Below are 27,928 nucleotides of genomic sequence, written 5' to 3' on the forward strand. Positions count from 1 at the left end.
GGATCTGGAGGGCGGGAAGGGGCGGACGCTGCCCCCGGCCCGCCGGGCGCCGCTACCGGGGTGGGGTTCGCTGGGTCGGGCGCGCTGGGCTCCGGGGCCGCCGCCGCGCTGGGACCGGCGGCCCCGGTGTCGCGGGCGGGGTCCGGCCCCGCGCTCCGCCCGGGAAGCGGCAGGCGCGGCCGGGGAGCGGTGACACTCGGCGTCCGGCTCCGAAATAGCTGCCCCGGGCTGAGCATCTTGTGCCGGCCCGGCAAGGGGCCAGGAAGCTGCCGCCGCTCCCCCCGAGCCGGGAGGGGTGTTTGCTCTGCGAGCGGGGACCAGCCAGCGCCCACCGCCCCTCCGAGCGCCTGCTGTTGATGCTGCAACTTGCAGACAATTGAACTTTTTCTTCTATTCATTTTTAGTAAAAATCACTCCAGAATAGGCGATACAAAGCGTGTGTGTCAGGCTTACGAGAAAGAGCCCTTTTTACTGTCTCGCCACGAATTTAGCAGTACCTCCTTTACTTATTTTCATTCTCTGCCCGGTTGCTGTTAGCATTTCTACCTCTGTTTATGGTGGTAGGAGGAGACAACTACTTGCGTTCTGCTTTGCTGGTGTTGCTGACGGCAGACCAGCAAATCTGGAGAGCATGGCTTGTTTGTTTTCTTTTATTCCGCTGAGGAGAGGCTGTAATGCTTTACCTACCCCTAAGATGGGCTGCTTGACAGCAGGGCAGATTTGTTTTTTAATGCTTGAGGCAACGATGTTCTCAATTAATACTTTGTTAAAACTGGTGATGTGATAGCAAATAGATTACTTCTTTGTTTCAGGTTTTTTTTCCACTAACACTTGCATCCATGTGTTCATTAGCTCTACTGCTCTGTTGAGAATTTAAGCTTTGCAGCATAGAGTAAGTAGCTACACAGMAAACAGCACTTGGAATTTTTGGGTGAGTACTGGATACCTGAATGCTTATAAGATTCAGTATTGTACAGGACATTAAAAAAAGGGATACTTTGGGAGAATTAGTTCTTTGRAAGTTAGTTTGAATCGTGTTTTTGAGACTGGAGTATGTGTTATACAGGTGCCTTTTGTCAGATGTGTGGTCAATTGCTGGTAAAATCCAGGCTTGTTGGTCTGTTTGAAGGTGATGGGGTTGGAATAACTGCAGTCCTCTCAGTGTGTGGATGGAATGAATTCCTCATTGCTTGCATAYGGAGATAATTAAATCCTGAGTTGTCTGAAGCTGGTTTAGGGTGCCATTCACTCAAACACGGTGCTGCTGCTGCTGTAGTTGCTGCTGCCWGTGTCTTGCTGTGACAGTAATGTGTACAGCTGGGTATGGCTTCAGTTCTGACGTGCTGCTGCCTTGGGAAATGTTGTTGAATGGATTTCTGGATTCCGTGGTAGCATTAAAGGCTTTGGGGATAACTTTAACTTCCCAACAAAAATGCTGTGATTTCTACTAAGGATGCGAGGAGGAAAAAATGTCAAGTTCACAGGATGCCTTAGTATATCCATCTATTTTAAGAGCAGTGAGGTTCTGCCTTACTGTACTGGATAGCTTCAGTATTTGAGTACTTGTAGAAATTAATTCTTTGAACTAAAAGGTTGAGCTTATTAGATAAAAGTAAGTTTTAGGTCAAGTGCTGCAACTTACACTTGTTTTTTAGCAAATACCTGCAAAAGCGGAACCTGTATCTATCTGTTTTGTCATGTATAATAATCTTCAAATTAATAGCAGAAAAGTAAATAGCTCACTTTGAAAGAGTGTTGAGGGAACAGCACCATGGTGTTAAGCTGAGATGTTGAGGGTGAATTCTTCAAAACAACTTATTGTCAGTTTGCATTAGGTTATCTCCATCTTCTTGTGCWCTCAGCAGCTTTATCTTGAGATGAAATCTTGCCACTGCAAAGTGAAGTTTAGCAGAAAATTCAGCCTTAAAAACAAAACAAACCCAAAGCCCGGAGAAAAATAGCTGGGAAATAAAGATCTGAGCAGTACTCAGGTGTCTTTGAGAAGGGTTTTGTTTCCATGCTTGCTGTGTGGTTTTGGACAATAAGAGATGAGGCTTGGTGTGCTATTTATATCCCACAGCGTCTTCCTGAGCTCTTAAAGCTGTGATGTTACCAAATGTGTGTTTTGCCGTACAGGCACTTGGGTAGTTTCTGTACGGCAAGTGTATTGCCAAATACGTTGTTTGTCTTTTAAGGCTGTGCAGAAACTGCTCCAAGTTGTTTTAAAATTGATTACAAGCAAGTCACGTGCTTCATTTTTGGAATTTCTTGGGATTAAGTGACAAAGTGTAGTGGCCTTCACGAAAACATGGATCAGTACTAGCTTTTGCTGCATGACAGATTTTGATGTCAGTGAAGGATTTAAATTCTTTTTTGCTTCTTTTTTGCTTGTGTTACAATAAGGCTGTCATCAACTGAGTTTTGAAGCTTAAAAAGGAAAGCTTTCTTTTTCTTATTGGTACTAGCAAATATATCTATGCTTGGTTTTGCTTTCTTATGATTCTCTATTTAATTTTCAGTAAGTCACTACTCAAGTACAGCTGTTCTTGCTTTTCCTATAGTGCTGCTGAAAATAAGACTTTTGTGGTGATAGGATATCATGAGGAAGTATGTGCTGCAATTTATGTTGTAAYTTTGAAAGACAACAAGGGAGTCATATTTGAAACTGGGAAAATTCTTCCTTGATTTCAGGTAAAACAAAGGGAAACATGAGAAAGTGAGGATGTAAGAACAAGTTAATTTTCTTTCTTTTGCCAGCTTTCTGGGCTCTCTGCACAGTTCCTTCCCTGCCTTGTTTAGATGTTGGTGGGGAAGCAGAGAGCATTCATTCCTACAGGAGTAGTTGCAGCTCAAAGTCCCAGTGCAGTGYAGAGTGCTCCTGTGCTTGCTGTCCTGTGTGTGAGTATCAGTTCCTGATGATTCTTGTGCCTCAGTCTGGGCTGAAACAACAACGTGTTTGTGAGGAGGCTGAGTGAGCAAACCCATCTCATACAATAAAAGCCCTTTGGTGTCCTGAGTTCAGCTTTGCTGTGCTAATTAGTGCAGCTCAGGAGTAAGTGAGGTGTAACTGGTCACTTGTGTAGAACTGCTTGTGATCTTGGCTTCACTTCTCAGACATTCATCTGACACCTTGGAGTAACTTTAGAGTACCAATTAGTAGATCAAAGCTTTCAATGGTTAGATGAGTATGTGCTCCTCAAAATTTTTCCTCTAGGGAGGTAAACACAGCTTGATATTGCTGTTGGTGGGCCAGGATTTCATCCTGGAAATATCAGATCATTTCCTTTAAATCAGGATGTGATAGATGAACTTGCTGCTGTCGAGTCTGTGCACTGGTAAGACAGGAAGTGAASATGTTTTAATTGTGGAGGAGAGTTAATGGGATGTTGAAGCTATAAACTCTAGGAAAGCAGCAGTGAATGATAGTTCAGCATTACACCCACGGCATTTTGTAAAACTCTTAAGTGGTAGAACTAAGCATTCCTTCTCTTATTGAAAACATACACAAATAATCCATCATGGTCACATCCCAAGAGGCAGAAAACTTTTAAAACGCATTGCAGCCAGTTAACTGGCCTCTTAGCAGGCTGAGGTATTTGGGAGTACGATCTGTGCAGAGCACACAGCTGTTGCCACAATAGCTTTTCTCCAGCTGTCATGCAGAGGTCTGTCACAAAATACCCCACATTCCCTTATAACTCAGCCCTTTGTAATATTCAGGTTTCCTTGCTCAAAGGGAATACAGCCTAGCAACTACCTAATCACCCTCTGAATTTTTTTTTTATCCTGCAGTTGCCATTTACTTCATGCTTTTTTTTTTTTTTAAAAAAAAACTGAACAATGTATAGCTAGTTTTAGCAGTATGCAGCAGAAAGCCAGTGATATTTTATTCTTTCAAGTCTGCTGTGCAAAATATTGTCTATTTTTGATCAGAACTGATAAAATTATTTGCCTGGGTGTTTTTTCTTCTTTGTAAAACTATGTTTTTTGTTTTGTGATGACCTGTATTGTCTTGCACCYTGAGTAGACTTTGGTGGCTGTCATGAATGTATCAGTTAATAAATGTCACTAGATCCTTGAGATCCTTGAGACTGGATATAATTCAGTGTGGCTGAGTTGAGCTTAGTTTGTCAGTCAGCTTTATGTTACCTGTGGTAATACATGAACATGTTTGAAACTGCTGAAACACTTAACATGATAGAACGTGTATATAGAGCTTCAGTGTTTGGGTTTTTGGGTTTGTTTGTTTGTTTACTGTTTTCATGCTGTATTTACAAGCTCAGATCTTACTGCCAAGTTTATAAAAGAAAATACTTTTCCTACTGCTTTTAAAGTGTCAGTTCTGATTGGAGCTGAGCTTACTGTTTCACGAACTAGAGAGTAAAATGAGTTGGATGTAGATTGTTGACTCTTTAATATCAGACACCTTKTCTGAAAGCAAGCATATGACTTGTAGATGGATGGGTGAGCAGTTGTTCAGATTTTTTTTCCCCCATTTTCCTTTCCCAAGCTGCTGCTTTCACAAGATRTTGTGAATGTTAGTTCTCATTAGCTAGCAATAAACCCAAAGGTGGGTTATCTCAAAGCGCCTTTTATCTCTGAAATAGCTGTTGGGCAACAAAACGGCTTGCTCTGAATTTTATGCTCTATATATGAATTTCAAGCTCTAAAATAGAGTAGTAAAGTAGATTGAAAAGCAACAACTGAGTGTGCAGCTGGTGTTTGAGCCGGCGTGCTGGATGTTTGACAAACCCTGATGTCTTGGTGTCCCACTTCCATGTGCTGGACTTGGGATGTACAAATCCCTCCACAGTTTCTGGGTATTGTGACTAACCCTCGCTGACCGTCAAAAAATGCTCTCGGAGTAAGCGCGAGAAAATCAAAGGGATAAAATGCCACGAATTCCAGGCTGCAGATTCACGCAGGGCCATGCTGGGGCTGGTATGCTCACACTGAGATAAAGCCTGGGGCCTCCTTACGGTAACTCAAGGTGATAAAATACAGTTTGGAAGCAACTGATTGTCGACATCTGTTGAGGTTAAAGGTGGGAAATAAAAATCCTAATGAAAACAAAGCACTTGTGATGCAGTCACCTGGAATAATAAGGGCTGCTTGTTGCCCCTCTTGTGAAACTCGAACCGCTCGGCTTCTTGCTTCCTGCAACACTGCTTCCAAGCAAAAGGCTGGGTTTGCTCTGGTTACAGATCTACAGCCTGGGAATGTAGTAGGTGACTTCAGGCTTGCCTTGCAGGCAGGAAACCTCAGGCTGCATGTGAGAGTTCCAGTATAGCCAGCAGTGGCATAATGAATCCTGTTATCCAGCAGGTCACGCCTTGTGCTTGCGCGCATACAGGGTAGAACTGAGCTGGCTTCAAAAGCTGGCATAAATTTGGAGCWGTGCTCAAATTTTGAGATACTCGCCATTCTTGTTCTGAGCAATTTACAGTTTTTTTCCAAAGTGAAATTCCTTTGGGATAACTTAACCCCTGTGGCAGTCAGAAAGCACCTTTCTGTGTGTTAACTCCTAGCAGCGGTTGCTTATATAGTGAGTAAATATTGACGTACCTTTTGGTTATCAGGTTGTCTTCTACTGCCACTTACACAAGGAGTCCTGGCACAGTTTCCCAGATTACTGCCTGGCATGCCCTTTGCACTCCCAGGGATGAATAGGCAGCCGCTGGCCTCTAGCCCCGTGCCTCCTTCCCGTACTAGAGGGAGAGGCTCCTGCCTCTGGTTTTGGCCGCAGCTCTGAATTCCAGTGTACGTAGTGGTGGTGGAGGGTGGCTCTTATAAGTAGGGCCCTTATATTCCAAGGGTTTGGAAGGACCTAAATGGCTCATGTTTGTATACCTTGTGCAACCTGTTCGCACTTAGAGAAAGCATTCCCAGCACCGAAAATGTTGTGACTGAGCCCCTTGAAGCATCTGAAGATAAATACCAGCTTCACGAACTGGAATGCAGCAGTCCTCTGGCCAGCTGGTAGGAAGCTGGGTTTGCTGCAGACCTTCCCATATTAGTCACTCTGCAGGTCTAGACTGGTGTGACACAAGCAGAGAACTTCTCCCTTTGTTCCAGCAATTCAGGTGGCTGAACTGCAGTGGTTTGGTTGTCTCGACCTCAGTTATGCTTATAAGGCACTGTTAAAGGAAAATGGAACCAGATAAATGCAGCACTTCTTGTTCTCATGTAAAATCAACATTAAAACAAATCATGCCGGTAATTGGTACTTTTTTTTTTTTTTCAAATTTGTTGCTCCATGTAGGACATCACGAATTTCTGAGCGTAATTTTGAACAACCAAGACAACCTCTTACTGTGAGGAGTAGGAGGGAACCAGATTGAGAAGTATAACTGCTAATGCTGCACTTAGGCAATGTTGGCCTGCAAGTGGCTTGCCTTACAAGGTTGCTGGACTTCTGTTTTGAAATTCTGACAGATAGCAGTGGTAGCCTGCTGCTACAGATTTCTAGTTAGATCCCAAGTGAATTATTTCTGTTTGGGCTATGAGTGAGGCCCTGTTCATCTTAAGCTGTATCCTTCTTTACGAAGACATGCTCTGTGACTGAACAACTTCTTGTCTCTTTTTTGTCTTTAGTTTTTTGCTATTTTGTATGTTCTCTCTCATGGCCTAAGTTAGGTTGCAGCTTGGGTTTGGGATAGCCTGTAGGGCACTTAGTGGGAMCAGGTAACACAAAAGAAAATATTTCTTTCCTCTCTTCATAACTTAATTACTTGAAGTAGATAGCAGACAAAGGATGTTTACTTAATATGTTTGCTTTGCCTTTTCTTACTTTTTCTCATCCTAAGACACACCATGCAAATACTTAAGCTGATCACATACTAGCATGTGAAGTCCCTGATACACAGTGGTGCTTCTGGACGGAACTTTGGTGGGGTTGAAATTACTTTTTTTTTCAGATTCCTTACTTTTGCTAGGTTGTTTTTAAGAGGGTTGGCTGGATTGCAGTGCATRGGCTGTTCTTGGTTAAGTTGAAGGTCACGTATTCACGTTTGAAGTGCTTGATCTGGAGACTAATCAAGCATTGTGCGCAAGGRCTGTTGTTGCAGCGAGGTCAGGGATTCTAATCTGCTGCTGGAGTGGGAAAGGCTGGAGAACTTGGACTTATGCAGAGCCTCAAACCTGACTGAGGGAGGGTCACTAAGGAGGGCTCTCTAGTTGCATGGGGAAATGCCATAAAACTCTGCTTACATAGGGGGAGATCCTGTTGGATGGTGGAGGTTATGGTGAATCCTTGTAACATACACATGTGCTCTCACAAAATCTCAAGAACGACTAAAAAGGAGAAGGTACTTCTGGAAGAGGCTTGTGTGGAGCTCCCCAGAGCTGCAGCTGGCAAGTGAGGGCTGCCTGTGTGACCATGAGGGCTGCGATGGTGCAGATGGGGAGCTGGAGGGCCTTGAAAGCGAGGGCAAATTGATTGTTTGCCTTTTAGAAGGGAGCGACAGTGGGGAGGCACAAGGCTGGGGAATGTTTTTATTCTTCAAGCCTGAAGACACAGGGCTTTGCTGTAATGAAAGGTTTAATTTGATARGCTAGTACTACGAGTAAGGAAGAATGTTCAAAAGGTCCCCATGCTGCCACAGTAGTTTGCCATTATAGCTATTTACTCCCTCCAGCTCACTGAAACTCCGCAAGCCATAAGAGTTAAAAATAACCAGGGAATGTTTTTACCCAGGATCAGTTACCCTGTCTGGTTCACTGTGCAGCTCTGCAAACAACTTCATCTGGCAGTTGAGCTCATTTAACCAGACCTGCACCAGCTCCTCAGCTGTGAGCARAAAGCAAAGTGCAGTTTTTGGTGAATCCGGATAGGAATGAGTTCAGGCCATAGGAATGTACGCAGAAGGGCACTATTAAAGATAGCATAAAGTACTGGCTGCTGGGATCAGTGTGCTTTAATAATTAACTAGATGTCAGCACTGACACATAAAAATGGTGCCGTTGAAGAAAAGAAARTCAGTCTAACACTCACAAGAAAAGTAGTCCATGAAGATCTTTATTCAGCAGGCCTATGAGAAGCATTATTTCTCAGCAGATTAACTGTGGGTACACACGTTAATAACTATCAAATGTGTCACTTTTCTTGAGTCTTCTAAGCCAGGAAATAAACTTGAGCTTCCACACGACTTACAAGCGAATTATTTTTCCAGTTCTGTTCAGACTACTCTGTAACTGTAGTGATATAATATGTTGAGTCACCAGTTAYATTTGCTAGGAAAAGAAATTTTTAAATCACTCTCATTACCATTTTGAGTTTTTCTGACAAAACTAACATGCCCAGCTCATATTGCAGAACATCTTCGGTATCCTCGTTTAGACAGACATAAGTCTATAAACCTGCAAGCAAATCTGAGTGTTTTGCTTCATACGTGGTAAGTAGACCATGAAATGGTAGGATGCCAGTGATAAATCTGTGTGAAAAATCTGGCATCTTTGGATAGAAAAATGRTCTACTAAATTTCTTCTGTTACTASACTTTCTCTTCTATGCAGGGAAAGTAAGTGTTATTACAGTAATATGCACTGCTTGAGGTAGGGARTTTCTTAATTGTGTGTTCATAATATTTGTGTTTCTCTCTCCTTTTAAGAAGGTGCTTTATAATTATGTAAAAAGGTAGCTGTTTATAAACTACTTGTATATGTACTGCCAGTTCTACTAAAAAGCATAGTGTTTTCCTCTGCTAGCTCACACTAACAAGCCTTCATTAGCAAAACCCAGTAAAATCATGGTGATGTATTTAAATGGATTCTGGCTTTGCATGACCCAGTATTACTGAGAACACAATAATGAGCATGTTTTAGCTTCGTCTTGCAAGTTCAGTTGCTGCTCGGGATTTTTTTCCTAGCAGCTCGTCTTTGAAGTCCCCCAGAAATGCARTATCCTTGCCTTTGCATCCTATTTTCCTGCCACCCCCCAGACCCCAAACAACATTGCATGAATCTCGACCACATCCTGAGAGATTTCCAGCATGCACCTATACGTGCCGTACCACTTTGATTTCCCATACCTTGATTTTCCTTTAACTGATTTTCCCCCTCCTTGTGAAGTGGTTTTGCATCCTGYTGGGAATTCTCAACTTGAGAAGCTGCTTGGGGTCTCAAAATATCATGGATGGAGGTGATATCCTCCTGTGCTCAGCATCACTCCTGTAGTGTTGCAGTGAATCCTGAAGCTTTTTTCTGGTGAGTGTATGCCATGCTAAACATATTCCAGACTGACAAGTTAGAAATGGGACCTGTGAGGCCAAGATCCTTCTTAGCACATCAGGAGAGTTAAACCAACTGTGCCTTGTCTTACCATCTGAGAGTATTTAAATGGGAACTTTTAAACTGTGGAGGTAATTTTATTTCTGTCTCTGTAGTGCCTTTAAGAAGGATGTTTGTGGTGGGGTTTTTTTTTTGTTTGTTTTTGTTTTTTGTTTTGTTTCTGGAAATAAATTGTTCTGTCTGTGGCATCCAGTGGGTCAACCACTTTGAATATCCTGCCTTTCTACTTTTATTGCTGGCTCTTAGCAGGCTGTCACCAACCCACAGTGCTGTTGTCTGCTTAGCTTTGGTTTGGAGGCTTGTGCTTCTCACTTTTGAGTTCGTTTAACTACTCTCTAGCTGTTGGGACAATATAATTTTATGTTGTACAAGTGATACTGCCAATGGAAGGAGTACCAAACCTTAAAGCTCTTGTTTTGTTCGATTGCTGCACTAACTGCATGTTTCGGCTGCAGACTATACCTGGAACATGAGAGCTTTAATCGTCTGGAAGCACTCCAGAATCATCAAGAAATCATCAGAAGGGAAACTGGCTACTCACTGTAACTTCTTGAGCATGATTTTAGCATTAAAGCTTACGTAGAAACCAGGCTTTCTGCCGTAATGTAATTGAAGACGTTGCTTGTAGCATTTACGTGGTGTGTAATCTGCTCTGTCATGTTGCGTCAGCCTCGGGGTGATGCTGTGGAAAGGATCACAGAGGTCCAGATAAGAATTCTCTGTGTTTCATGAGGACCAGCAGGGTGATGGTGAGACCCTTGTGCAGGCAGGCTGGGTGGGTGGGCAGCCACCCGGGACACCCACGGAGGATGCTGTGTGTGTGACGGGTGCAGCCTTGTGCAATGGGGGGAAGATAACCCGTGCCAGGGCGCTGACACTGCAGTGTGGGTGCTCCTGTGGGGCAGAGCACAAGGAGAGTTGTGAAAGGCCTCCTGTGTGTAATCCTGGTGAGCAAGTCCTGCTCTCTGGTAAGAGGGTGTTCAGCTGAAGCTTCTCAGACTGTGCCAGATCAACTGATGGAGGAAAGGGTTTGATTTCTTTCAGGTTCAGCTTGTAATGTCAAGGCAGCTCTTGAGTCTTCCCAGCTGTTGTGGTCTTCTGGCTGGTCCAGCTGCAGAAGGTGCCTGCACATCTCTGAGACCACCGAGACTGCCTGGCAGTGGGTTTGCTCTTGGTCTGTCCTGAGAACATTACACAGTGCAAGGAGATGTGCTTTTCTTTCATCAAGGATGTTTAAAACCTGAAACATTTCTGAATTCCTCTATCTGTGACCTAAATCTACTAACTATAGAAAATGTTTTGTCTCACACAGAGTTTCTGCTTTGTTTCTGTCTTGCTGGAGCAGTACACCCAAATATATTGTTGCAGACATTCTTTGAATTCAAAAAAAGACACGTGAAACCTCAGCTTTTGAAGTAGGGAAAGACATGTTTTCCTTTTGCTGTCTAGAAGTTTTTGCACCCATTAGAATGGATACAGTGTCTGTCAGGTAACCGAAGGATTTGACAAATTATTTTTGTCTGTAAAACTATTTTTACTCAYATATATCCTACAAAAGTCGATCAAATTCACTAACATCTGTAAATTTGAAATTTCCCAGTGTCTCTGTTGGTGGGACTGTATGGGAAAAGAGCCTCAGCTCTGAMGTAGTCGACTTCCTTGTCCCATTATCTGCCTTCTGCCGAGTAGGTTACATTCCACACATTTTTAATAGTGGCTTCCCCTCCTCCTTAGCTGCTTTGACTTGTTTTGTGGGAGGGCTTGAATATTTCAATTGACACGCCAGAAGTTTTCTCCCAAAAAAGGAAACTGATAATAAAATTGTTCACTTTAGAGCAGAATTTGAAAGTAATCTGGTCTTTGCTGATCTGGGTATCTGTTTATTGGAATTGTGACCTGGGGTTTTAAAATCCAGTTGAATTGGGGATTTTACTTGAGGTTTGAGTTGTTGATTTTTTTTTTGTCATTTAAGAGGTAAAATTGCACCTTGAAATTCTATCTTTGGTGCATTTCTTCAATTTACAGATACTGTGAAGAAAATAAACAAAAGCCCTTCATCTCTTGAGCTGATCTGAAAAAGACACTGGCTGCCTGCCTGCATGGGGGAAGGTGGTGATCTGGAAGAATTTGTTCAGGGTGATTTCAGAAGATGAATAATTAAACTGCAGCTACTTGCTTCAGACTAGATAATTGAGGCTGGGTTTTCTAACAGCTGAACAGCTTATGCTCAAACTTTAAAAATTCCCTGCAGCACATGTAGTTTAGGTAGCTGTTTTGTATGTGAGTCAATCCCATGCCAGTTGAGAAGCTGAGAAATTTAAAAGTATCYTTCCCCCTGTTAGGAATTGTTAGGAGATGCTACTATGACTGCCTAACACTATTCACCTAGGTATTTATCAGCCTTTTGTGACTTCTTCCTTGGATGGACTAGGATACCTCTGGTCTCTCCTTAGTCAAAAAAATGTTTATAGGGAAAGGGACTGTGCTACTTGATTCTCCTGGACAAAATCCTGTGCTCTGTTAGTGTTGACTAAACATCTCCACACTGGAGCACTGACTTTTTGTYAGCTTCCACCCTGTGCTTTGAAGTGTGTGCTGCTGCAAATGAATGGCTGCCTGCTCTCCCAGCAGCAGGCTGGCATTACGATTCCTGGGAAGATAGYCCCAGATTTGTTTTTACGTCTTCAGGATCTGACGATCATTTCCTCAACCTGAAGCATGTAGGCTTGTCAGTGCCAAAACTTATTTGAAAGGGAGTTTGTTATAATTCTGCTTTCCTGATTAAAAAAAAAAAATATATATATATATACATATATATATATATATAAACCAGCCATGCATTAGTGGGCTTTGATTCTGTTCCACATGTTTGTAACACATACGGTCCCTCTAGGCATCTTTGTGTTTTGGTCATTATGAAAGGTTGAGTCAAACACATGCACAGGAAATGAGTCTTCTAAGACTTATGACTTAAATTAAAATACTTTCTAATGCTGGAAGAAAGCTCAAAAGGGAAACTACTTGCCTTTAATTGGTAGCATCCAGGCTGTCTTTGTAAATAACATCAGCTCTGCAGGCTGTTAAAAGCTGGCTGAGCTGTGTGGTGCTAGTGCTGTGATCAGAGGTGAGTTCACACTCTGCTACATCCAAGTTAAGCAGAGACAAGATAAGGGCTTCTGAAGGGTTTCTGCTTGTCACACTGATGGGCAGCCTGTCCCGAGACTTCACCCAGGATTACTAGAAATTTGAGTAGTCCATTATTCTAAGTATGATGAAGTTGAAGAACCTGTTTCTARTCTGTAAAACTGAGAGAAACTAATGTTCTTTCCTGTGGTTTTGGTGCAGAAGGCTGGCTGCCTGTGCATTCCACACTGTTTTCTCTTCACTGAATGCCTTAACCACAAGATCTCTACTTGGTAGAATATGGGAGCGGAAATAGCAGTAGGGGRTTTTAAAAAAAAACAACCTCTGATCAAACCCCGTGCATTCTAAAGCTGCCTTCTGAAAGTAAACAAATTGAAGGTCTTTGCATACTGCTCTCGCTTTGGCATTTGGTGTTCTGCTGCCTCTTTATACCTTTAAATGAAACATTTTCAGGAGTTCTTTGCTTAAGAAAGCAATCAATAATGATGTTCTCTACTTGTTTGAGATGAAGCTTTATTATGTGTGCCTGTCACACCAGGGGAGAATGTTGGACACTGCAATTTGAATTTAGATGTTGCTCTGTAGATCAATTTCCTAATGAAAACAAGTGGCTTTAGGTGATGGAGTATGTTCWTGCCTTTAGGGCAAGATGTTTTAAGCTGTCTTCCCTACTAGATGTATGGTAAAGCCACTTTTTCAAGTGGCTTTTTTCAAGGTTGGAGTTAGTAGCAGTGCAGGAGAACTGTGACAAGAAGTGGGTTTGGCTAGTTTGCTACGAGTTCCTTACTTCTGTACACTTTCTGAATTGGAATCKGGTAATTTGCTTGTTAGCTACTCATTTCCTGTCAATGTGAACTTGCTTGGAGAGAGAGCAACTTGAATTTTGTTTGTTTCTAATGTTTTTGTTTGTGGACTTTATAATTGCTGCATTTCACGCTACTGAACCTCTTGGGTTGCCTTCTTTCTTTTTGCTCTTTGCATGGGGTAGCAAGTCCTTCTTCTGCTTTGCCTTCTGCACTCTGGAATCAGCCTCTGCAGGATTGTGGCCTCCAGAAATGGAGTGGGGGGTGGAGGGAATGCTTTGGAGAGGACCAAAAAGCAAGTAAGAGCAGCAAGGCTGCATTTCAGGAGTAATGGCATCTCTCCTAAAAGTCTTATGGGACTTGTCAAGTTGAAAGACTGTAAACCAACGTAGTGTAGCTGATTGTGGTATGTAAGTATAATTTGGCATCTTAAAATGACAAACTAGAAGTATTTCCCATGTAAGTTGGTACTAGGCTGTGGAGATGTAATGATTTCTGTGCTATTTGTGGAATTCACACTAGTATTCTCTTTTCTGAGCTTTCTGTATGCCTAAAGAATATGGGTGTGTATAACATGGTTTTCAAAGGTAAAACATTTTAGTAACAGACAAATTAGAGTTGTTTTTATGGCAGTGGCTGTTCACAAGATCTGTCCTGAAGAAGGTAGCTTACTTCACTGWAGATTTGTTACAAGTTAGTAATCATAAAACTGGAGAGAGAGAGAGAGGACAGCTGCTAGTGGAACCAGTGTGTCTGAAGGGGAGAAATACAGCTAACGAGATCAAGTTATTTTTCATCAGCCCTTGTCCTTCTTTCCTTTGATCATCCTTGTACATGGTTTAGACAATATGTTTACCAATGCTTTTCATGACCTATATTCATCTGATGTGCACCTCTGTTTCCCRGTTAATTCTTTTCTCCTCAATTGATGTCTGTAAAAGAATAATGTAAGAGAAGTCAGCCTATATCTTCTAATGCAAATGAGGTAAAAAAATCATGTGGTCTGGCTGCTCTGGGCAGGCTGGCAGCAGCTTGTGAGTTTAGAAAACAAGTTTATTTGAGAATTTATGTAAATTCTTTGTAAGAATGAGTGCACACGGGGCAGAAGGGAAATCACCTTGCTGGAAACCCCCAGAGCACATCTTGACTGTAYGCTGCTACTCAACTGAAGTGTCTGAATTTGAACCCTTAGTTTTTAAGTTCACATCTTCAGTAATCTAAAAATCCCAAAAACTGCCAGTCATCTTGAGGAGGGGACCATAAATTGGTCAATGTGAGTAYGGGGTAGGATAAAAGAAATTCTTTGCATTTTTTGCAGTGTGCCTTCCTTATTTTCCCTTAAAACTTGAAAGCCTGCAAAAATACTATACTGTTTTATTCAGGAGTAGCAGAAGGTGGAAAGAAGAATTTATTGTGAGTGAAATCCATTTAAAGAGCTGTTCTTGAAGTCTTGTGTGGACATACCAGTGTGACTCCAAAGATTTAGGTGGGCTCCTCTTAGGAAATGGCAACACAAAACTGGGCTCAAATGCCTTTATAAAAGCACAGAAAGTTAGAGTTTTGCAAAAGCAGGAAGAAAATACTTTAACTGAATAAAGCTGAGATCTCTTATGTGTAATCTGATGGTGCTTCTGCCCTCTTCTAGTTGGGATGGGGCATGTCCCTAAAGCAAATTATGTGAAAGAGTCAGATCCCTCAGCCAAAGGTCTTTACTTTCTGTTGATGGTCTGCTAAGCTTTGGGACTCCAGCAAAGGCCATACTTATAGGGATCTTGTAAGGATTTGTGTACCTGCAGCACAGATGATGCCCCTATAGAGGTTTTCAATACAAGGGTCAGGTGAGGAGTGAGGGAAGAGTGCAGAAAATTTCTAAATCTGATGGAGGTTTGCATGCTCTTGGTGGTCTCATGTTCTGTGGATTCATTTAATAGTTTTCAAAGAGATTGCTGCTGTACTGGAGGAAGAACATTTTGATGTGAAGGACCTTTTTGTTGTATTAATCTGTTGGCCCAGYTTAAGGAAAGCTGTGTTTACATGCTTTAGATGATGGAACCAAGAGTGGAGAGTGGCTTTCAGGGCTGTGCTGTCAGAGCATGTGTGGCTGGCTCAGTATATGGAGCACTTGTGCTTCAATCAAGGAATTACAATACCCATTGTTTCCTGAGACAAGGTCTTCACTGGAGAGTTCAGGTCCTGCCTCAGCATCCAGCTCTGGAAGGAAGTTAGGCTCTATTTCCCTTCAGCAGTTCATGTGTGTCTGAATGAGAAGTGTTTGCTCTTAATTTGGTCTTTAAACCCTTCTTCCCCTTGGAGGAACTTCACTCACAAATGGGTAGAGAGCAATTCTGGAATCTGCTTTAATGTACTAAATAGAATGCTGGAGAAGAAGATTCTAACCTGAGATTTTCAGTGATGATGGATTGCCTGTGGATGTGGTGTTTGATGCAAGTCATGTTATTTATCTGTTACTTAGGATCAGCTTCACCATGGGAAGCAATGATACTCAGTGTAAAACTGCTCCAATCTTTCATTTGCCTTCTTTGCTGCTACCATAAATGGCCATATTATAAAAGCATTTGTTGACTGTGTGTTGTGTTTGATTGTGTAGCACCTCAGCTCGATGTTTGCGTGCAGTTTCTTGATGTGGTTCATCATAGATGTGGCTTCTTGAAATGTGAAAGTAGGTGTTTGCACGTAAAACTAGTTTGTGGCATGAGGTAGATCTTAGCATTAGAACAGGTCTCACAGCCTGCATCTTCAGTGTGCTGTGTCTCTGGGTTTTAACACAAGGAGGATGGTCTCTTACAGTAGATGTTTGTTTTTTTTGCTTTAGTTGTAAGAGCATGTGGTTTGGGGTTAATTATATTCTCAGTGACATTAAGCAATCCTGGCTTTTTAGATGTACGTGCTCTAAAAGTGCAAAAGCCAGGATTAACATCCAATTGGGCACGTTCTTCAACTCAAAAGTCATGTTCATGACTAGAAATATTCATCTAGTGATCACAGAATCAATTAGACTGAAAAAGACCTCTGAGATCATCAGGTCCAACCTTTGACTGATCACCACATCACCCAGACSATGGCACATAGTGCCGCATCCAGTCTTTTCTTGAATGTTCTCAACATTAATGCTATAGATATTAATTACTGTTAGTTATCTCTTTTTCTATTCCAAGTGATATCTATGATAATTCAAAGCAAAAATAAACTCCCTCTGAGATTTCTATGTGTTTCCCTGCCCTGTAAGTGGGGTGATGATGACTAAGAGTGGGACTACACCCGCAGGTGCAGAGGCGAAGGGGAAGAACACAAAACACTGTGGTTGRTTTTAGTACAACCAAATGTTTTGCTGGTAAATAAGGGTTTTTTTTAGGTGGAAATTGTTTCTTGCTTAAATATGTAGACTGACTACTGAGGTCAAAAGCATTTTTAATAAAATTTGAGAACATGAATATTTTTCCATTTAACACTCTTTTGACTTCAAAATCTGAAGTTGGTGAGGTTGCAAATTCTGGCACTGCTTAAGAGCATTTTAATTGTGCTTAGGATCTCTTCCTTTTCCCTGTAGATCAGCTAAYAAGCTAATTTAGCAAGACAGTGCTTATAACCAGTTCTGTGCTACGAAGTCTTATTCACATGTCAGGATCTGCAATGACGAAACCACTCATTAGTTTCTAGTTCTTGGAATTTGACTCTGTGAACATTTCCCCATATGTAAGTTGTGACCACATTGGTCACATTGTGCTTTTGAAGTCTTGGCTAGTGGGGAGGATAATGCTACTCAAGAACTTGCCTCTGTTGAGCTCCCTTGTGAATATTCCTGCTGTGAATGAGTTGGCTTCATGTCTGCCATGCTGCTAGGGTGGACCTGTGTGTGCTGCTTGCTTGGTGGAACAAAAGGATGGCAATCCGTGCATCTTCTGCTGGGAAAGCATATCTTTCTTGCTTGTTGTGCAATTCTAATGTTGACGTGACTTCACACACGCTGTAAAATAATTCAGGAAAAATAGGTACTTCCCCAYTGGATACTCTTCAGCTGAATCTAACTGAGTATGGGTTCTGCAGGAGGTGCAGAATGTTAAGTCGCACATAAACTTCATGTGTGTCTCTGCAAATTGTCTGATTTAGACATGAGCTCACTGATTCTGAGTGACCTGGTGCCACTGAGTGCTGGGTCTGGAGATACTGCAGGACAGTGTGTTTGGGTTGACTTGTGGGACACTGATGCAAAACACGGAGCGGAGCCATAAATTCTGAGTCTTCCCGACCATAAGTCTGGTGGTTTGGTTTTCCTTGCTGTTTTCATTTATATTTAGGATAAACTTTCTCTATTACATCTTGTGTTTCTTCTGAGAACTTCAACTATCTGTCTGTGATGTAGAAGTTCCAGTAAAAATGGCTTTGCTTCTSAAGTCAGAAATTAAGTGCTACACAGCCTATTGTAAACAATCCTCATGCGTTGTACTGCGGCTTAACCTCTTGATGAGAAAACCGGGCTGAGTTACGCTGTTGTCAGATGGGAAGGAGTAATAACCTTTGATCTTGAAATCTGCTGCTGCTGGTAGTGAGACAGACTATGAAGACATTCTTTAAGGACATTAAGATTAAATTTCTCAGCACTTATTAGGCTGGAAAGGAAGGCATTGTATTCGCCTGCTACCTGTGATGGAAAATACTCGGTATTGCTTTTTTTCAAAGTGGTTTGTCCAGCTGAAACTTTGTTTCAGTCCACACTGCAGACTCCTTGCACTCCAGGTGTTTGATTTCTAAGCTTTTGTTCTTTCAGAAACCTGGAATTAAGAGGAATAGTGCTGTTAATGGTGAACAATTCCTTATGAAGCAGTGGAGAGAGAGCCTAACCTTTTTCACATACTTGTGCTTTCTGACAGGCATCATGCCTCATCATGGTCTCATCATGCATCACTAAAATATCTGTGTTGGGTATCTCTGCTGAGATGGGGTAGGATTTCTCCATCTTGCTGCAAAGGTGGAGTCACTTAGCACACTGCTTTGCTAAGTTCAGTTTACAATGAGTAAGTCTGGATCTGTTGAGCACCATGCCCAAGTAGCCGGACAAAACAAAGGCTTGTGTGCCAGGAAGGTCTGAACATGCTGTCCCCAGCGTGAAAAGGCTTACGCAGCCTGCCCCACCTTGGAAGAGATCCCCTTCCTTCCTTTTCACCCTCACAATTAGGTGGGTTAACCTGACACCTTAGGTTAGAGGCACGATAAAAAATACACTTTAGCTTTTTGTTGTTTGGCTCTAAATCCCAGGCTAAGGTTGTGAGTGCTTCTCCTTGATGTGTCTGGATTAAAAATCTGATGCTGAAATTTGAATCTCTTGAAAAACTTCACTTGGCAGAGGTGATATTAAGGTTATTGCTGGACTTGGGAGTGAGTGGCATGAAGTACTTTGTTCTCCTTCTTGGTCCCTGTGGGAGCCCATGTGCTGGCCCAGCTCAGAGCAGCCAAATCTGAAAGTACAGATCACATGGAAAAAAAACCACTTACTGACCAGTGCAAATTCTCCCTCTTTTTGAGGTTTTCRCTGCTTAGTCACAAACTTCTGAGAAATGGTTTCAGGTGGCGGAAAGCACATTTTCATCTTAGAATACAGTGTGATTGATGACTGATATGGATGTGTGAAAAAAGCCTGGGTACTCCCGGCTGCTGAGCTGCTGGGCCTGCAGCATGAGACCAGTGGGCTTTGGGTTGATCACCCTGGCTTGGTGTGGCTTTCATGCCCTGTCACCATGGTGTGTGGAAAACTTTAGAAACTGATGTGTTAAAAGTATATATATAGTATGTTTTTGCTGTTGTAGTTTTTAGTGTGAATTTCTCGTTGATGGCTTGCTACCTCCAAGCTGTTCAGACACCCTTTTCTAAAGGAAAGCTACCCAGTATGTTTTCATTTTAATTGATTTTGCAGCACATTTTACCGTTATCATATATGCACCACGCAGCTTCTGATGTTGGCACTCCTGAATGATTAATACACTTTGAAGGAGTCCATTATTTCATGGGTAGGCAACCAATTATTTCATTATCATTTAAAATTGCCGTGCTCCAGGATAACTGCTATGTGTTTTAGTTGGGTGAGGATCTGGGTGGAAGGCTAGCAATTATTAGCCTTGCTAATGAAAATGGATGGCTAAATAACACTTACACAGCAGTAATTTCAGCATTCCTGRCACTTCTGGTTATGACACTTTCCAAACTTAAAGATAATAGTTATTGTCTGTAGTCTGCAAAATTAGTCTAGACAGCCTAATCTAAGGCCAGAAGGTTGGAGTTGAATAAATATGTAATTTGGGCAAATAAAGCTATTAGAGCTGTGCTTATCTTCCTGACGCAATAGTTCTTATTAGATACAAGTGCTATTTTATAGCTTTTTCCTAAATAATTAGCTTCTAATGATCAGTCAACAAATCTTTGAAAMATAAAGCGCTCCAGCCTTGCTAATGAAATGGAATGTTTTTATGTTGGATATTATCCAAGCTGGTGTTCAAAAATTCCATGGAATTTTTGTGTAATAGAAAATAGAAAAAGCCCTACGGGACAGGAACCAGTGTATTGGTATCAATGCCTACAATGATCTGGCAGTGTAAATAAAATGTGTTACTGGGTCCAAGTATTGGATATTATGTTGGATATTGCCCATGCTGGTGTTCAAAAATTCCATGGAATTTACTGATAATAGAAAAAACCCTATGGGACAGGACCTAGTGTATTGCTATCAATGCTTACAATGATCTGGCATTGTAAATACTCAGACCCAGTAACACATTTTAATCTCAATCTTTTTCTTTTCCGACAGAACAAGTGGTACAATCAAAACTTTTGGAAGCTTTCATTCTTTGGGTTCAGTCCCTGTTTGGCACTTATATATTTCARCAAATTTTGTATTAAAAAAAGTAGTTGTATAAGTTAAAGTTCGGTGAAAAGGCATATTTTAGTGATACCATATGAGCTTTATTAACATGCCTGGATATAGAAATATGGTTTTCATGGCTAGTATTTMTTTGGGTGAGTGATTTTTATAACTTTTAGGTGACAATTTAAACTCTTTGAACTCTTGATCATCCTGAAGGCAGCTGGGAGATACAGTGGAATGTCAGGAGTGGGGATGATAAAACCTCCCTCTTCCACTAGCAGGAAGTTGTTGTAGTTTAATTGTAATACTAGCGTAGAAATAGTTAATCGTAGCTTGACTCATTCTAGAAAACTGTAGGCTCTGGGTTTAGTGGGCTAGTCAACCTGATTGTATCTTCATGTTAAACAAATGTTTTAAGATGAAGAATGTGGAGAATTTACCTTCCTCAGACTTTCTACTTGACTCTTTCTAATGAGCCCGTCAGAATAAGAAAAATGTTAACTTCAGAAAGTTTTGATCTTAGCTTGCTGTGGAGTCCCAGGGATCAAACATTTTCAGATATTTAAAATGTGAAATAGGGGTTAGTTAGAGTTGCTGGAGTGCGGCTTTGTTTTACTGGCTTGTTGGGCTAGAAAAACTTCTTACTTTAATTAATTTAATTAATGCAATTGTCTGGCTCCAAATGTCTATGATCCAARCTAGACAATCTGACAAGTCCAAGTTCATCAAGGAGTTATGAAGTGGCTTCTTTGTTAATTGTCTGGAAATGCCCTAGACATGGGTCTGCTCAGAGCCACTGAGCTGAAGTTGCTGACTGTGTTCTGCTTAGGTCTGAGCTCCTGAAGAGAGATTTTCATTGACTCTTAAGTCTTCTCCCGTTACTGTATTTAGTTTATAAAACAAAATCTCTTAATTACACTATATATCTTGAGGTGTTTTAAGTTTTCATGTGCATGATAAAAGGTGTTCTATAACTTCTGTCTCAACAAGGGATTTTTTGAGCAACCTATTTTTTCTCTTACAGCTCTAATCCCCATTATCTGGTTATACACAGTCCTAAAATCAGATATGTACTTTCAAAAAAATATCACTACTTTCTTGAGAAAAAGCTTGAGTTCGGTGTGAAGAGCTTGTGTGAGCTGGTAGTTTGAAAACTATCTAAACATGATAAAACTTTATGGATGAAAAGATAGTGTGTCGCGAATGTTTTAAACATTCCTTGAATTACGAGTGGTTAAGATGAGGAAGATGAAGTACCTGGTGTGTTCATAGTTCCTGAGCGTATTTACTGTGAAGCAAATATGAAATTAAGTTAAATCAAACTCAATTATGCTTGCAGTATAGAGTGTGCCTTACAGTCAGACTTGTCTCAACTTGAGAAATTGCAGAGCTGCCTTCAAAGAATTTTGTAGGTTCTTACTGGCATTATAGGGCATTAACTCAAGGCATTTCAAAGAAGTCTTCTCAGACAGTGAAAGTGTACCTTCTCTGATCTTGGGCAATGAAAACTGCACCACCGGGGAGTACTCAAGAGGCCAAAGTTTAGTGCACATAGGACCTAAAACAAGTTTCTGTGTGAGTGTGCTTGTTGTTTGCTGTGGTTTGATTATGAGATATTTGAGAATTATTAATTGGAGGGAAATGTTCACGGGCTGGTGAGCTGCTAATACCAAGTTGCTATCCCATGGGGAGAGCTCTAAGCTGGGAACTGAAAGGAGACTTAAGCACAGGGCAGATTCATTTTGAGTGTAAAAGCTGAAAGCTGTCTTTAAAAAGTATCAGTCTTCTGTTTTTTACGGAAGTTAATATTTTAAAAGATGCTCACATGCATTGAAAAATATRTATGAAAGGAAAACCCGTTCTCATCAGTATTCATATTATGTGCATGTAACCAGTATCCACTGTCCATTATTAGAAGCAGAGAATCCTTTAGATTGAAAAAGACATTTAAGGTCAACAAGTTGAGGCTGTATTAGCATCTTAAAAGGGTTACCCTGATGGCATGTTCAAGCTTGGCAGGRTGTTAGCAAAAAAGGCATGTAACTTTTCTGAAAAGTAGTGATAATTWACCGTAATTCTTGAAACGTCTGTGATTTGAACATGCGCTGAAAGGCTCTCTTAATCAAAGTGTCAAAGACACTTTCTTTGCCCCCAACGAATTACTGTCTCTGAGTTTATTTTTTTTTCCCACCAGATCTTGTAATTATCTGTTTAGCAGTTACACTCTCCAGATTTCTACCTGTAAACCCAAGCTATTTTGCCAGCTGTGCCTTAGATGCCAGGTTTGAGGGAGAAGAAAAGGGTGGAGTTGGAGAAGGTAAAGCTGCTTTATTTTAAGTAGCAATTAGTGGTAGGGCAAAAATTAGCAGACATTTTTTTATGCATGTTGAAAGGTGGAAGCACTGATGGATGTTCCTTGTCAGTGCACAAAAGTCAGTTTGATTTCAGTTTTTCATGTTGCTGAGCCTTGGTCCACTGTGTGACCTGCAGAATAAGTTGATGCTGCGCAACTTGGCTCTTAAATCTGTCTCACAGGTCAGTCCTGCTCAGCTAGGGATGAAATATGAAATTTCCTGACATACAGCCATCTGGAGAAATATCACTAGAAATGAGTGTGTTTATGGATACAAAGTCCAAGTGTTCATTTAGGAAATGGAAAAATCAAAGGTGCATAGAGTTAGATATCTGAGTTAATCTTCAAATTGAAGACACTTTACCCTCTRTACCCTTTCCCCCTTGCTCCCCCATCCTAGTTCAGGTTTCCCCACACCTGCGAGGGCAGCAAAACTAGTTTTGCTCTTAGGTACTCTGGTAGTGAGCAGAACAAAGCCCACAAAGAAAAGAGCCATGTTATATTTAGCTGTGTACATTAAATATGCCCGTGTACTGAACACAGTTTTCTTAGGAGTTTTCTTTTTCTGATGTGCGCACTCTGTGATCAGTGTCCATGGACAGACAGGGAGTGGGAAGAGGGAGAAATAGTAGAGTGTGTGGCTATGTAAGAGGACTAAATCACACTTGTGATTATTTAGGTGTTTATTTTTKTATCCTATTATTTCTTCTGTGTTTGAATCGTATGTTGGCAGGGAGTTAATCTCTGGATATACTCTAAGGCTGCCATGGGTTATACAAAAACTCGGGCGTTTTCCATTATCATTTTCTTCTTTAGCGGAAGATATTTGATTAAGCATGTACTTAATCATAAAGTGTGATATTATATATATATGTATTGCTGTTTCTTCAGGAACAAATAAAAATTTCCAACTTGTGTATGCATTTCCAAAGGGCTTAGCTTGTGCATAGCTCATGCCATCTTTCTTTTGCTGTAACTTTCTTCAGCTTAATCCTCTTCTTTCTTTGTGCCTCAGTTTTCACTGTTCATGAAATGAAACGTTTCACATCACTGGGTAATGGCAGTAATTGAAGTTACAAATGACATCTGTTTCCCTGGACAGCCATAACAAYGCTGACAGTATACATTAGAGCAGTGGGAAGTAGTGCAAATTGAGGGAGACATCATTGGTTACATGCAAGCACTGACTATCTTTTAATTTATATTTCTTGGAAGAAAGGAATGGATGCTCTTACTGTTTGTATAATTAAAAGAAAGAACCACTTAAAGATTAGTGAAAATAGGGGATGATTGGATGATGACACACTTGCCCTTCTGTAGCATGAGGCAGTGTTCTAATCATTATTTCTTTAGTCTGATCTTTATCAGGATAGTTCTAAACCTCTGGTCTTCTGTTCTCCCAGTACTCAACRCCAAAATTGTCCTCTTTCTGTAAAGTGTGACTGTTCATGCCAGCCAAGCGTGCTGRATGCTTGAGCATTTGTTTGAAATGGTTCTGAGTTGCTGTGGGCACCTCCTGCAGTCCTTTCCTGGTGCTGGTTTGGGTGCTGCCAAAAACTTTGCAGAGGTGGCACTTGCTGTCATCAACCCCAAGAGCATCAACCTCCTGCTTCCCCAGCCCCACAATGAAACCTGTCTGGAAATACCAGGGTCTGGTGAACCACCTGCTCTTGGGGGGCTGTGTGTTTGCTATGGGAACAAGCTTGTCAGAGGCTCTCTGATTAGTGGTGTGCTCTTTGTTTGGGTTTTTCTGTGACCCAAGTAGTTGGGGCTCTGTAAAATGCTAAATTTCTGTGTTTTGCTGCGTCTGTCCCTTTATTCTGGAATGCAGTCTGGATTTATGTTTGCTTCTAGAAGTCAGAGTTTTTTCGTTCGTGTTTTCCTTGTTTTGTAGCCAGCCAACTCAAGTACTCTAAAATAAATGTCTTCTCCTTTGTGCTGTTAAAGGAGGTTCTTTGAATTTCTTGAGGTGCTGAGGCCCTGAGCTGCTGCTTTGCCTGATTGCCCCTTCTGCTGGGCAGGCTAACTCTGGACCAGGGCCAGCATAGTGCTTGGGCAAGGTGACAGGTTACTGTCACCCATCATCTAGGAAATGCGTCAGTGATGACACAAACTGTCTGCCTGTTCCTTTGGGGACAGGAATCTAGATTAAAACTCCTAAAAATGACCTCTTACCTCCTTTGCAGGCTGGAGGAGGGCACAGTGTGTCACTGGGSTCACCATAGTATAGACTTGGCTGCTCTGCTGCCCTTAAGTGGAAGAGTTGAAGACAGAGGCTGTAAGATTTCATGGGTGGGAAAACAAGGAAAGTTGCAAAGTCAGTCATTTAGATCTTAATTAATGGTCTGGGAAAGCTTTTATGGTGTAGCCAAGTACCTCAAGCAGAAAGCTGTCCACTTATGGCCCTACTAACTGGCCACAGCACTGGAGTTCTGGTCTGAACCTGTGGCACTGTCTATGGCTTGGAACAAATGCCAGAAATGCTCATGTAAATAGAGAGAACTTGGGTAGATTTCTGTCTTTTTCTGGGTTAAGTATTTCTGATATGATCAGTGTGATGGGGCTGTAGCTGATACTATTTGTTGTGTGCCCATGGTGAGGATCTGTAGTGCAGGGGGTGAGCAGGGGTTTATGTTGGTTGAATGGGTCAAGAGCAGGCACTTTCTTGGTGAAGTGCAGGGAAATGAGGTAAAACCTAGAGAAGAGATGGCAGTGTAAAAGGCAGGCAAAGGAGGGACTGCCTAAAGAAATACACTTTTTACTTCTTGCTGAAGTTACTCAGCAAATAACACAGCCTGGGAGATGTCTTGGGATCATATATTTCAGGTATTTGGGAACGTATTCAAGTCTAAAGTTGAAGCTTTGGTGTTGGTGAATGCTACACATGTTTGTTTTAAGTTCTAGCATTAAAATTATAGCTAGGGAGGATTTTTGGGCTGCTTACAATACTCAAATTAGATGCTTATTTAAATCCAGAGCTGGTCTGTAACTTCAGCTGGAGGGTGGAAACCCTTCCATTTCCTTGCCTTTACTGGGTTTGAACCAAAAACATGTGGAAAAAATTTAAATAAGCTACCAGTGGCTCTTTGAAACATTATGTGTATGTTTAGTAAACACAGATGGAGATTATAGAGACAGCAAGGATGAATACATATTTTGGCATGTACCTCTCCTTTAACTTACAGTGGTGTGCTCTCATGGTGCTGGGCTGCCTTTCACTGCATGGCCTTCAAGCTTGGTTTAAAGAAAAAGGGAAGAATGTTTTGCAACACAGCCTCTGGATTGCAGCTTAGAGCAGCTTCCTGTCAACAACACCCTTCTTCTCTCCCACCCCAAAATATGAAAGTGCAAAATAAAGTCATCTCATGGCTTTTGAATTTATAGACTGTTGATCACTTTATGAAGGGTAAATGGGAAAAGCTGTGTAAGAGCTGTGAACWGGCACTGGGGTTTTCCATTGAAGGTGTCTTAGTTGTTTTTACTAACTTATGGAGGGGGACTCAAGCTTGTAAGCTAATGAGGAATTTCTCTATGTGTATTAAAGACAGCATTAAAATGGGGGGGGGGATGATAAACTGAGAGCAGGTTTTCATATCTTTTCCTTGCCAAAAGACCTGAGTGACTGAAACAATGATTTAGGGATTACTATTGCCTAAAACAAAGACTAAAGCAGAATTCTGTGTGGTAGTGTCATTGCTTCTATGCACGTCAAGTAGAAACTCCTGTGAATGTCAGGAGATCGTTTGAAATGCATTTTAAGATAACTAGTGTGCATACTGGAAGGGATTTTAGTGGGTTGCCTAGCTATAAGTGATGTAGGTAGTGTGGGGATGGTTTCTTTTTGTTCTGTTTTTTTTATTTTCCCTCTGCAAAAGTCCTTGGCAGCAGGCTTTCCTGTCTCTGGACATGATTGCCTCAGCAGTCTTAGAAAGAGAAAACCTAGAAAACCTGTTGCATAATATTCTGGGTAAAGTGAATGGTTGATGAGACTGCTGGGCTCAACTTCTCATTTCCCTTCTAGGAGATGGGTGGAAAGAGCTTTGATTTTGYTGGTGATTAAGGGAGTGGTGTAACAGGAGAGCCAGGTTCAAGTTACTATCTCCTTAGAAGAAATTTAGCTGCTTCTAATTATTTCCTGCAGGCAGTGGCCAGCTGCATGGAGCCAGCTGAGTGAGTCGTGGCTCCTTGGCTTTGTCAGAGAAATGCAAGTGCTCCTAGAAAAGCAGATCTGACACCCTGGGCTGTCTCAGGCCACCCTGGAGAGCTGTGCATGTGCTCTGTGCCGGCTCCCAGCTCAGACTCCTGCTGGAGCTTCTGGTGTTGCTGTAGCTTAGCAGGGTGACTGCTCTGAGGTGCTGGGGCTTGCACAGACAGCTTTCAAAAAAGAGACAGCAGCCCKCAGGCCTGGCTATTCCAACACTCTGGGATGTTCTTGCTCCTCTAATTCGTCTGGGCTTGGCGTTGGTTTGAAACCAGGAGRTTATGGTGGTTTGTCTGCTGGAATTGTGAGGCTTTTAAGCAGCTCTGCCATAAACTCCTTGACCTCTATGAAGTTATTTGTGCTRGTGTAGAGTCTTGGGCTTGCTGGGTGTGCAGGCACCTTGCCAGCATGGCATTCAGGAGTAAAGGGATGGCCTCATGCAATGTTTCGGGATATGCTCTGCCATGCCTTAATTCTTTAAACACTGCCTGAACTGCAGCAGAAAGGTCCATTTCTCCTCAAAYTGATAAATACTGTGCTGCATCTAATTTTTGTAAATCAGCCTTGATTGAATGAGGTCTGCAAGCTGTGGTTGTCGTGTTTCCTGTGGCACATGGTCCCAGTGCAATTTGGGAAGRCTCAAAAGCAGCAGCTGTTTCAGGCACGTAAGTCTTGTCCAGTGCCTGGAGGTAAACCACAKCACTAATTGCCTTGCAAACTTCTCCTGTAGTGGCAGTGACAGCAGATTTGGCAGCACAGTTCCATGGGAGGGAATAAAATACTTGTAAGAGTAATTGTTTCATGGGGTATCTCTGGCATCTGCTCGTTCTGAATTTGACATGTGGCTGGTGCTGGATCATGGCAACTTAATCTTGTTTCCCTTTTTGAGGGAGAAACCATGTTCCACATCTCTGTACCTAGTCTTGCACTCYGGCTTTGTGTGTAGTTGTTGGGTTTTTTTTCTATTTGAACAAACAAACTAAAAAAGGGTGGAGGGAATCACAGAAATGCCCTGCAGATTACYGAACATGCTGTAGTTCTTGGCCCTTGGACAGATAATGAGGAAAATAAGAAGAATCCCTCTGAGATCATTATGGCTTTCTTTTTYTGAACTCTCTTAGTGAAAAATATTGCCCTTGCTAGCTATAAACTTGCTGCTTTAGGTGTTCTACTGATACAGATTCATGAGAGTGAAATAAATCGATTACAAATTCTCCCTTTTAAATAAAAGCTGCCATACTTTACTGTTTCGTAGACGTAAAGGTT

The 27,928-nt window shown here is 41.7% G+C and overlaps 1 protein-coding gene across 1 annotated transcript in view; it reads left to right on the forward strand.

Moving 5' to 3' along the window:
* The first annotated feature begins 854 nt into the window (after positions 1–854).
* RRAS2 (RAS related 2) overlaps positions 855–27,928 on the forward strand; it is a 40,294-nt gene continuing 13,220 nt past the window's right edge. Inside the window, exon 1 of the mRNA XM_057369688.1 lies at positions 855–931. The gene's annotated coding sequence lies outside the window, so the exon portion shown is untranslated. The remainder of the gene's footprint in view (positions 932–27,928) is intronic.

The sequence above is a fragment of the Malurus melanocephalus genome, unplaced genomic scaffold (assembly GCF_030028575.1).
Source record: "Malurus melanocephalus ecotype Western Australia unplaced genomic scaffold, MMel_1.1 scaffold_114, whole genome shotgun sequence".
NCBI classification, from domain to species: domain Eukaryota; kingdom Metazoa; phylum Chordata; class Aves; order Passeriformes; family Maluridae; genus Malurus; species Malurus melanocephalus.